Below are 10,965 nucleotides of genomic sequence, written 5' to 3'. Positions count from 1 at the left end.
CATCTGTGGTTGGCATTAAAAGCAGTGTGGTGTATGGTAAACGTTGTTTTCTCTTGAAAAAAATCGAATTTGGCATCCTACTGCACAACACAACATGTTTGCTATTGCAACCTTTTTTTTTTTTTTGCAACCGGGAACCCGTGTGACATCATGTGTGATATAGGTTTGTAATTCCTTTATTGGTTCAGTCAGAAATGCCAAAGTCAAAGCTTAGCAAACATATTTAAAATCTGTGATCCTGCAGATCAATGCAGTAGCAACTCCAACACTCAAGGGGGCAGCAGACTTAAATTTACTTGGATTTACATGTTGTTTCAATTGATGTCTTATGAAACTAGCTTTTGGGTCTGCTATTTACATAATTTCAGCATCAATAATGAGCTCTTTACAGTCACAATAGTCAATAGCCCCTTTCACACATTGAAACCGGTAAATGTACGGAAAATTTACAGAACGACTTTACCGGTAAATAAAAAAAGCACTGTTCAAACAGGCAAGGGCGTAACAGGATTTTTACGGAAAAGACCGTTCAAACATCCATTCCAAAATAATGGTAAATTCTGACATCATTAACCAGAGATGACCTCTAAACGGCTAGGCTTGTGTTTGTAAACATTTGACTACATTTCAAACTCTGTGGATGGATAAGTATTGTGAACATCTTTGATGAAAACATATAGAGAAAACCTTTCGCATGTCGAGATGTATGTGATATGAATGTGTGCTGGCACTCACCAGCTGCTTTACAGGCACACGCGAGACGTCAAGCAACTGGAAGCAGAGCTTCAAAAAGGAGCATATAAACGTTGTCTGACTAACATCTAGCAGCTAAATGTGTCTGGAAAAATATTCAAAGGCTTTTATTTTCAAAAACCGCACGGTGGTGAATGCATCTGACTGTTCTGATTGGATAAAGTAGACGTCTCACGTCAACACGTTCTAGACGTGGACGCTCTTCCAGCAATCTTAAAATTACCGGCAATTTTCCGGAATGGTCTGTATGTGTGAAAGGGGCTAACGTGAGCTTAACAACAGCATGTCCAAATTCAGCAAAACAGTAGCAAGAAGTACATCAATGACATTTATTCCTTGACAATTGACAAAACATCCACAGCAGAATGAATCGCCAACTATTCCAACATATGTTTTTTGCAGCAGATGACCTTCCAGCTGCAACCCAGCACTGGGAAAAAGCCATACACTCTCAGATTCACACACACTCATACGCTACGGCCAGTTTAGTTTTACCCAATTCACTTATAGTGCATGTTTTTGGACTGAAGGGGAAATAGCACCACGCCAACACGGGGAGAACATCCACACAGAAATGCCAAGTGACCCAGCTGAGACTCGAACCAGCAACCTTTTTGTTGTGCGGCGACAATGCTAACCAGTTTTGTTTGTTTTAAGCCTATGACAACTGAAAAAAATTACACAGTTTGCACTGGTTTTAGCCACAGAAATTCAATGACTTTCAGTCATTCATGACTAATGTATGTCTTTTTATTTTTTTGTACTCATAAAGATGAATTTTTAATTGACAAAATGCCCTCTGTATTGACATTTTCAAGCCTACTCCTTATTTCTGTCATGTTTTAAATATGTTGTTTATAACATTCACAACCGTTCTATGACAATGAAAGAAAACAGAAGTTTGCAGCACAGTTGAGTCAGCATTAGTCAATTTAGTTTTTCCTGATATCCCAAATAGATACTATAAATAACACAATACCGTGACAACAGCTACTATTAAGACATAATGAATTGGACACTACATATAATTCCAAGCATTAAGTGGGTTGTTCAGCTCTCTCTGATATCACAAAGCCTCCACTTCAGATTAGATCGTCATATGGGGAAGGACAGCTTTACTGATGGAATTTCAGAGTCCATTAAAGCAGAACCGATGGAAGGAACAACCCAGACATTAAACGATCCGCATCCAGAACGGAGAGACCGTATCAGCCACATCTGTTAAGAGTATTATTAGATTAGAACAATATGGTGCAAGAGTTATACCGGCAAAGAGCAGATCAATCAATACAGGTAATTTTTTTTTTAAAGCAAGGGCTTGGACATGCGGTAATACATAGGCTCTCTTTTTTCTTTCTCTGTTTCCATCCCTCTACCCACACTCACAAGAAGACAGATTCCTCTTCACACTTTCTCCACCGGTGAACGGTTATACAGAGAGAAACATGAGAAGGTGTCCGTGTTATCATTGCTATTGAGTGTATTCCAGCTACTGTCAGGTAATCTAGATTGACTCGGCCCTGATTTATAGCCAGTGTTTATCAAATGCAGCCGGGATAAATTGGAATCACTTTATGGATTTGAGTCTTTTCGAAGCCATGTTGAAAATTTGACATTAACATAATCTTAAACATAGTTTAAGTAGTTAGCTTTAGCCCTTTTCACACAGTGTGCGAAAGTGTTCCTCTATGTTTTCATCGAAGTTGTTCACAATACTTTATCCACAGTTTGTGATGTAGTCAAATGTTTACAAATACAAGCGCAGCCGTTTAGAGGTCATTTCTGATTAATGATGTCAGAATTTACCGGTATTTTGGAATAGATGTGTGAATGCTCTTTTCCGGAAAAAATCCATAACGTTCTTGTCTGTGTGAACACCGCTTTTTTTTTTAATTGACCGGTTGTTGCTCCGGAAATTTTCTGGATATTTACCGGTATCACTGTGTGAGATGGGCTAATGTTCACTAAAACAGTTCTTTATTGGCACTCATGATTCCATGAAGAATCTTTAACATCCAAAGAAGCTTTACATTCCACCTAAGAGATTTTAAGCCATTCTTCACCCTAAGAAACAAAATATTCTTTGTTGATAAAGATGATCACTAAAATGTTCTTTAAGGTGTCAAACCCAGTTCCTGAAGGGCCGCAGCTCTACATAGTTTGGATCCAACCCTGCTTCAACACACTTACCTGTGAGTTTGAACCAGCCTAAAGGACTTAATTAGTTTGATCAGATGTGTTTAATTAGGGTTAAAGCTTAACTGTGTAGAGTTGCGGCCCTCCAGGAACTGGATTTGATACCTGAATTCTGACATCACTTAGAACTTTTTAAAGAGTGAAGCGTACATTCCTCCCACAAAGTTACAAAGTGTTTTTTGATACAAAATGACTATCTGACCAATTTCACTATTATAAAAATTTGTTAAATTTGTACAAAACATTTCTGGTGAGCACCAATAAGGTACTGTTTTGTTGTTGCAGTTTTTGTTTTCACAAATCCACCGGCGGCTGCTGTGTACGCTTTTTGAGATTTCAAATTTCTCTCGCAAGTGCCATTCGCGCCTGCCCATTAGGGTTGGGCGATGTCGACTAATTTGGCATCGTACAATGTCTAATGTGAAATGAACGAATGGCACGAAAATGGACGATGGCATGGTAGTCAAAGACGGAGGTCAATTAATTATTTATGAATAATTAATTAATTCATAACGAGTTAATTATTTGTAGCCTACCTTCTTAACTACTGGACCCACATGGTCTTTTTTTACCCATAAACAAATCATAAATAAATAAAGATAAGTTGCACACAAATTACCACCTGCCAATCACTTTTTCCGCAGCAGGTTAAAAAAGGTGCACAACCAACAATATCTAAGGTTTTCACTAAAATTACTAAGTACAAGTGTAAAAGTGAAAGACCGAAGCAGTGTAGTGATGCTGTGACACGTTACCTGATAGATTCAAAAGACAGAAGAGTCGTTAGATAGAGACAAGATCAATTAAGTATCACGTTTTACAACTATAGTGAGACACGATCCAGTGGTACATCCTTGATAAACTGCCCGACATGCACTGCTCTCTAGAGCTAAGCTCAGACGAGCGTATGACAGTGTGTGTGTGTGTGTGGCTGTGTTTGTGTGTGTGATGTGCGTTTTCAGCTAACAGAGGGCTGTTCAGAAATGCTAGGTAAAACACAGTGTGGATGTGGATCAATTTCGTTCTAAAAGTTTTTAAATAAAATGTATTAGTGTAAATGGGGCCTAAGTGTGTATTTTTCCCAAACAGGTTTGCGACGGGGGTGGAGGATCGGCGATGCCAGCTCAGCATTGTGTTGACACAACTCTACTGGCCATCTCGCAGAAATCTACCAGAGGCCTCTGTCGACTAACTGACCGATTGACTGACTCACCATCCTCCTTCCATAAACCCAACCAACAGTGTTTTCAAAAGCATTGATTGACCAGCAAAATTATGCAAATTATGATTCCAAAATCAGAAAACAAACTTTTTCTGCTGTTTCATGTATTTATTTTCTGTAATTTTACAGATTTCATTTTTAAAGTGGTTCTTGTTCTTTTTGGTGTATAAGCTATTGTTACAGTGAATGACACTTCATTAGATGACTTCTATAAAAATGGGTAAAACATGAGCATGTTTTTGTCTTTGAAAAAAAAATATTTATTTGATTAAATAAAATAATAATAAGCCTTTCATGATCACAATAAGCATAATAAACAAAAATGACATAGAACTATATCAAAACAAAAATATAGATACAACTGTCTACACGAGGGGGACTGTTTAATGTAACATAAAATATACATTTTAATAGTTAAAAAGTACAAAAGTATATCTTTTGAAAGGGTGCCACCCTATTGACAGGTTGTGTACCTTTATTTTGAAAGTGTAAAGTCTGAGATGTAAAAGAAAAGCTTCCACACTTTAAAACAATTATTTAATTTACTTTAAAAAGTAAATAAACTAGTTGTAACCTTGAACTGTTAGGTAGATGTAACTTCATTTTTTATTATTATGAACATATAGGTGATTTGCTTCATACTGTAAGTTTAAGGCAACAGGTTTACTCAGTTCTTTTTTTTAAAGGCTAATGCTATTGATCTTAAATTGTTTTTAAAACAATTAAAAACTGCTTTAATTCTAGCCAAAATAAAACAAATAAGACTTTCTTCAAATGAAAAAATATATAGAAAATACTGTGAAAATGCCTTGCTCTGTTAAACATAAATAATATTTTTTACTGTGTGGATGGCCAGTACTGGTAACTGAATATACAATATCCCATGAATGAAACCTTTAACAATATCTGATTAGATAGCAAGTGCAGGAGCTGATTTATGGGAATGAGGAGGGAGAAGGAGAGAAACAAAGAGCAGAAGTGAGATGGAGAGTAATTTGATTGTTACATCAATAGTGTTACATCAACTTCACAAAGCCACTGTCTCCTAGTAGAGGTCATCAGCTTCCAAAATGCCCTCCGTGACCTCTTCTAACACCTTGAAAACAACAGTACTGCTGAACCTTGAGACTTCAATTGATATCTAATGAGACGTCAGCCATACAAGAGTTTACGAAGTAGCCACTGGTTGGTTTAATAAAAGAACAATCAGCGTATTACCATTTAAAAGGGACATATTATGACACTTTTCATAAGGTGTCAAATAAATCTCTGGTGCCCCCTGAATGTGTCTGTAAAGTTTCAGCTCAAAACACCCCCCAGAACTTTTATTAAAACTATCAAATATGGCCCATTTTTTTTTAAATGTGAGCAAAACACACTATTTTTGTACAAGTTCCTTTAAATGCAAAGGAGCTGCTGCTTTCTGGTCTCCTTTTTTCTGTACTTCCTTGAATAACAATAAACAAACAGCGTATTTCTGCCTGGCCAGCTATGGAGAAACTGGCAGCCAAGCAATAGAGTGGTGGTGTTACACACACGCGCACTCTACCGGTCCAGTGTGGTTGTCTAATCATGCTTAGTATTCCGGGCCAAGAATGATTTGTAAGTCATGGTGCCCCCTTCCAGGCTCATCTGTAAAAACAACTGACTAATGCTAACTTTAACCACATTAGCCAATTTACAGGTTAAAGCATGATTCCCAGTGCATTATTTTTAATAATTTTTCACAACAGTAGCATCTCAGACAGTATGAACTCTGTAAGATCCCAGTTGTCCTACTCTTAATGTCAAACTGAGCGACAATTAAGATGCGCCAAACCCAGACAAACACAAGACTTATCTGCAGTTTGACATCATCAATTCATGACAATTGCATTCTCAACTCAACTTCATTTCTAAAGCACTTTCAAACAACCACAGTCAGGACCCGCCCATGGAATAGGCAATATAAGCAAATGCTAAGGGCGCTGTACAACCAAGGGGGAGCCAGAAATGAAGGAAGGAAAAAAGTGTAACTTCCACTGTTCTTAAAACTAGTCATGATTTTAGAAAATAATAAGCCCGCATTAATTTAACTGCATAGCTAAGCCTGCTAAGTAGTAGTAGTAGTAGTAGTAGTAGTAATAATAATAATAATAATAAAAATAATAATAATAATATAGCCTACTTGCCTAAGATGCCTCTTTTAAATAATTAGACTTTACCTGTTACACAGTGGTCATTTTTTTGATGGGTCAACAAGCACAGCATGTCAAAACATCTCAAACTGTTTGGTGCCCAGGGGAGAAAAAAAATAAAAGAAGAGGAAAAACACGACAAAGGCTGAGATATTGTTATGATAAATATGATTATTTTGCTGTATCCAAACAATGATTGATAACGATTAGCATGACACATATGTGTCAACCCTCCTATTTTTGCCTGCTATGGACACCAAGTTGAGTTTGGGGAAGGTGGAGGGTCGAGAAATTTGAGATCTGAAAAGCATACAAAGTGGCCTCTGGCAGATTCACGAAAACAAAAACGGCAAAAAACGCAGCTCCTCCGATGTATTTGGCGCTCTTCAGAAATGTATATGGGGGTACGTTTTCAGAATGAGCATAGATTGGAGATTTTAGCTGCTTTCTGGGCTTTCCCTGCCTTTCTTCATGTGTTCAATGCTATTTTGAGCTGTGTCATTTGACCTGTGTCATTTTATTTTATTACACAGAACTTTATCTGTAAACTGTTATGGTCACCAGTGATCTAGCCTGTGCAAATTGTAGGTAATCACACAGTATTGCATAGAACTACAAATCTGCCATTTCATGCACCACACACACTCACAGCAGTTCCTAATCTTGACTGATTGCATACACACAGCCGGAGGATTTTCAGGGACTGATTACATAGACTATTTAAGCAGCACAGACACTGTTGCTAAGTCTTATTTACTTTATTTGTGACATTACAACACATTTCCTTTGTTTTGCTTTGTCATGGTTTGACCCTCGCCTTGTTTATCTGCGTATTTCTGTCTGCTGCCTGCCTTTCAACCATCTGCCTGTGTTTTTGACTAAACGACTCTGGATTGCCCGAATGCGTTGACTATTGCTTACCTGATCTCTCAAATAATAAACCTGCATTTGGATCTACACTTCCGTTGTCAGCGTCACTTCTCATTACATAAACTAATTAGTTTTGTTTTCTTTGCAGATTTCTTTGGTTATTACCAACATCTGATAAAACTTTTAAATCAACAGCACCTTTAAAAATATGTTTTTTGAAAAAAATGCTGATGTGTTCAATACTTTTTTCTCTTACTGTATATATTTCACTAGGGTTGTAAAATCTATTCAGATTAGGTTTCCACATAAGCCACTTAAAGTTCTGCTTCTCAAATCAAAGTTTCAGTTTTTTACTTTTTCACTTTTTCTGGACTGGTAGATGTATTCATTCACAGCACTTACACAAAAGCCAGATTTTAATCACATATCCCCTTTAAAAGAGTTAAAAATGATAATAGAGCAGTGCATTTTTTTCTTGAGCAGAAGTGCATGATATATCTGCGTCAGTATAGAGGGTGAGAGAGTAGTGTTTGTGTGCTGGAAACTGCTGTGTGTTTAGGTGACATTAGGATGGTGTTGTGTATCACAGTCACGACGGCGGTGCTGTCTAACAGTCTCTTCATCACTGTGGCTCAACATCGCTGAGATACAATCTTGTTTCTTTAATCCATTACAGGCTCACATTACCTGCACAACACAAATACATCTCAGTTTGCCATGGCCTGCTGCTTGGATATAAAAGTGCCTCATTTGATCAGCTCATTATTTTCCCTTAAGACCTCATCCCGCACATGTTCTTCAGCTTGCAGTGTGCTATTTGTCCTTACCTGATGCAGCACCAGAAAGACTAAAATGCTTTGATAATATCTGTGGTTCTTCAATATTTTAGCTCATCTTGGATTATGTACTGTATGATTAAAGTTTTAAAGAGTCAATACTTTTTATAAAGATGAAGCAAACAATTTTTGCTTTTTGTAATTGCAAATAAATAATTAAAATGAAATAATAAGGTCCAATATATTTACATATAACAAAATTATATAAATATTCCATGAAAACCAGACATTTAATTGGTAACTTCAGTAACAAGTAAAAACATTTTTAATTATGCATTCATTTTTTTTCCTTCGGCTTAGTCCCTTTATTCATCAGGGATCACCACAGCAGAATGAACCACCAACTTATCGAGCATATGTTTTACACAGCGGATACCCTTCCAGCTGGAACCCAGTATTGGGAAACATTTTTCATTAACTAATACATTAATTTAATACAATAGAAAAACTAAATAGAAGGACAAAAAACAATATCTAATAAAATAAAAGAGCACATATTAGAATTGCTAAAACTCAAACTGTAATTAAACTCAAAATTAAAAACATTCAACATTAAAAAACACTATATTGCGTTTCTCTGGATTTATTGGAATCATCAGGTATGGGTTTGAGTAAAATGCTAATATTTATCTTATTCTATAAAAAAACAACAAAAAACTGCAGCAATAATAACAACAATAATAATAATTATGATAATGATAACCTTAAAATACTTTTTCTGTTCTCTACATAACATATTAAACTTTATTTGGTTGATGTTTGTTATTTGTTAGGAGTATGGAACTGCATCAGTTTTGCCCCTAAACTTTAAGTAAATCAATCTCATAGAATTTGGCTAATTTAATCTGGCATTTTCTTCAGCTAGATCTATCCATATTGATATTTTTTATATATTAAATCTAATAGTATTCCACATAGTATTCAACAGATTTAGATTGACTCCAAAGAATCTGACAACATACATTTAAAAAAAAACTGACAAATTAAATAAAATCAAAAGGTTACAATCAGTTAATGGATTAATTTTTTTGAGTATAGTATTATTGTAAAATCATTAGTTCACTATTATATTTAATGTATTTTTCTGCAAATTACTATGGAGCCAGATCAGTGTCAGAAATAATACATATAAAGTATAATTCATACATCAACAATTCACATTACAAAATCCAATTCATGAGGTCAAAACAAGATTCATAAATAGACAAATGCAATTTGTAAATTTAAAACACAATTCATAAGTAGACAAATCCAATTAAAAAATGTAAAACATTGTTTAAAAATAGACAAATCCAATTTAAAAATTCAAAACACATAAAGAAACACAAATCCAATTTGTATGTTTAAATCACAATAAAAATACACAAATCCAATTTTGTAAATTCAAAAACACGACTCAAAAGTACACAAATCCAATTTGTAAATTCAAAACCCAATTCATAAATATACAAATGCAATTCGCAAATTCAAAACACAATAAAATAATACACAAATCCAATTCGTAAATTTAAGACACGATTCAAAAACACAAAAATCCAGTTAATAAATTCAAAACACATTTCCAAAGTATACAAATCGAATTTGTAAATTTAAAATATGATTAAAAATAAACAAATGCAATTTTGTAAATTCAAAACATGATTAAAAAATAGACAAATCAAATAAAAAAATTATTCAAAAATACAAAAATCTAATTCGTAAATTTAAAAGAAAACTAAAAAACACACAAATCCATTTTGTAAATTCAAAAGACAAATAAAAAACACATATTTACTTTGTAAATTCAAAACATGATCCAAAAGTAGGCAAATCCAGTTCGTAAATTCAAGACAAATCATAAATACACAAATAAAATTCATAAATTCAAAACACAGTTCAAAAACACACAAATCCAATTTATAAATTCAAAACCCAATTCAAAAGTAGCAAAATCTAATTTGTAAATTTAAAACATGATTAAACAAATATACAAATGCAATTTCGTAAATTCAAAACACGATTCAAAAATAAACAAATCAAATTCAAAAATTCAAAACATGATTCAAAAATACACAAATCCAATTGGTAAGTTCAAAAGACAAATAAAAAACACATATTTATTTGTAAATTCAAAACACGATTCAAAAGTAGGCAAATCAAATTTGTAAATTCAAAACACGATTCAAAAATACACAAATCCAATTCGTAAATTCAAAACACGATTCATTATAAACACAAATTCATTTGGCAAAAAAATATTTATGATTTTGTGTGTTGTATTTATGGATTGTGTTTTGAATTTACAAATTGGATTTTGTAAATGTACAAATTTTATTTTGTATTTGTATTTTTGAGACTGATCTGGCCTCGTAGTACCCCCCTGTCCCCCCTCCCCCCTGAATATATTTGAATCCAGGAAGACAAGAGAAACCTTTAAGATACTTCCAGTGATGTTGTAACATCATCAAATTCTGGAAAGCAAGACGCACCTTAAATGTACACAAAAAGAAGGCAGCTCTTCCTCTCATCTCAACTCCTTGTTGTTCAGCTTCCTGCTGTTAGATGTCGGCCGCTGTTCCTGTTTATTGGTAAAGTGATAACATGAAGGCTGAACATGAGTGCTGAGCTGATATGCTTTTCCTGATGGATGGATAAAAAAAAAACAAAAAAAAAAACCACTCATCTCCCAAAAGAAAAGCAGTACAATATTGCAATATATTCTTCATGTGATGGATTAGTTTGCAATATTACTTATTATAATAGGATTTTATAAGTGGCTAATTGTATCATGCCCCTCTCCCCAGCAATAATCTTTATTTAATTACACTTTTTCTTCTATTCGTTCCACTCTAAGGTCTCATGCATGTTTTCTCTCATCACAATTAAAGCGTTTACTTAATGCCGTGGAGGGTTTTGATTTTGTTTAATTAAC

General features: G+C 34.5%; 1 long non-coding RNA gene across 1 annotated transcript in view; it reads right to left on the bottom strand.

Annotated features, from left to right (window-relative positions):
* Positions 1-8,267: 8,267 nt before the first annotated feature.
* LOC147836433 (uncharacterized) overlaps positions 8,268-10,965 on the bottom strand; it is a 62,261-nt gene continuing 59,563 nt past the window's right edge. Inside the window, exon 3 of the long non-coding RNA XR_015493943.1 lies at positions 8,268-10,673. This is a non-coding gene — a long non-coding RNA (uncharacterized LOC147836433). The remainder of the gene's footprint in view (positions 10,674-10,965) is intronic.

Source organism: Danio rerio, chromosome 6 (genome assembly GCF_052040795.2).
Source record: "Danio rerio strain M-AB ecotype USA chromosome 6, GRCz13ab, whole genome shotgun sequence".
In the NCBI taxonomy this organism is placed as follows: Eukaryota; Metazoa; Chordata; class Actinopteri; order Cypriniformes; family Danionidae; genus Danio; species Danio rerio.
Note: the sequence above shows the minus strand (reverse complement) of the source record. Positions and strands in the feature narration are given on the sequence as shown.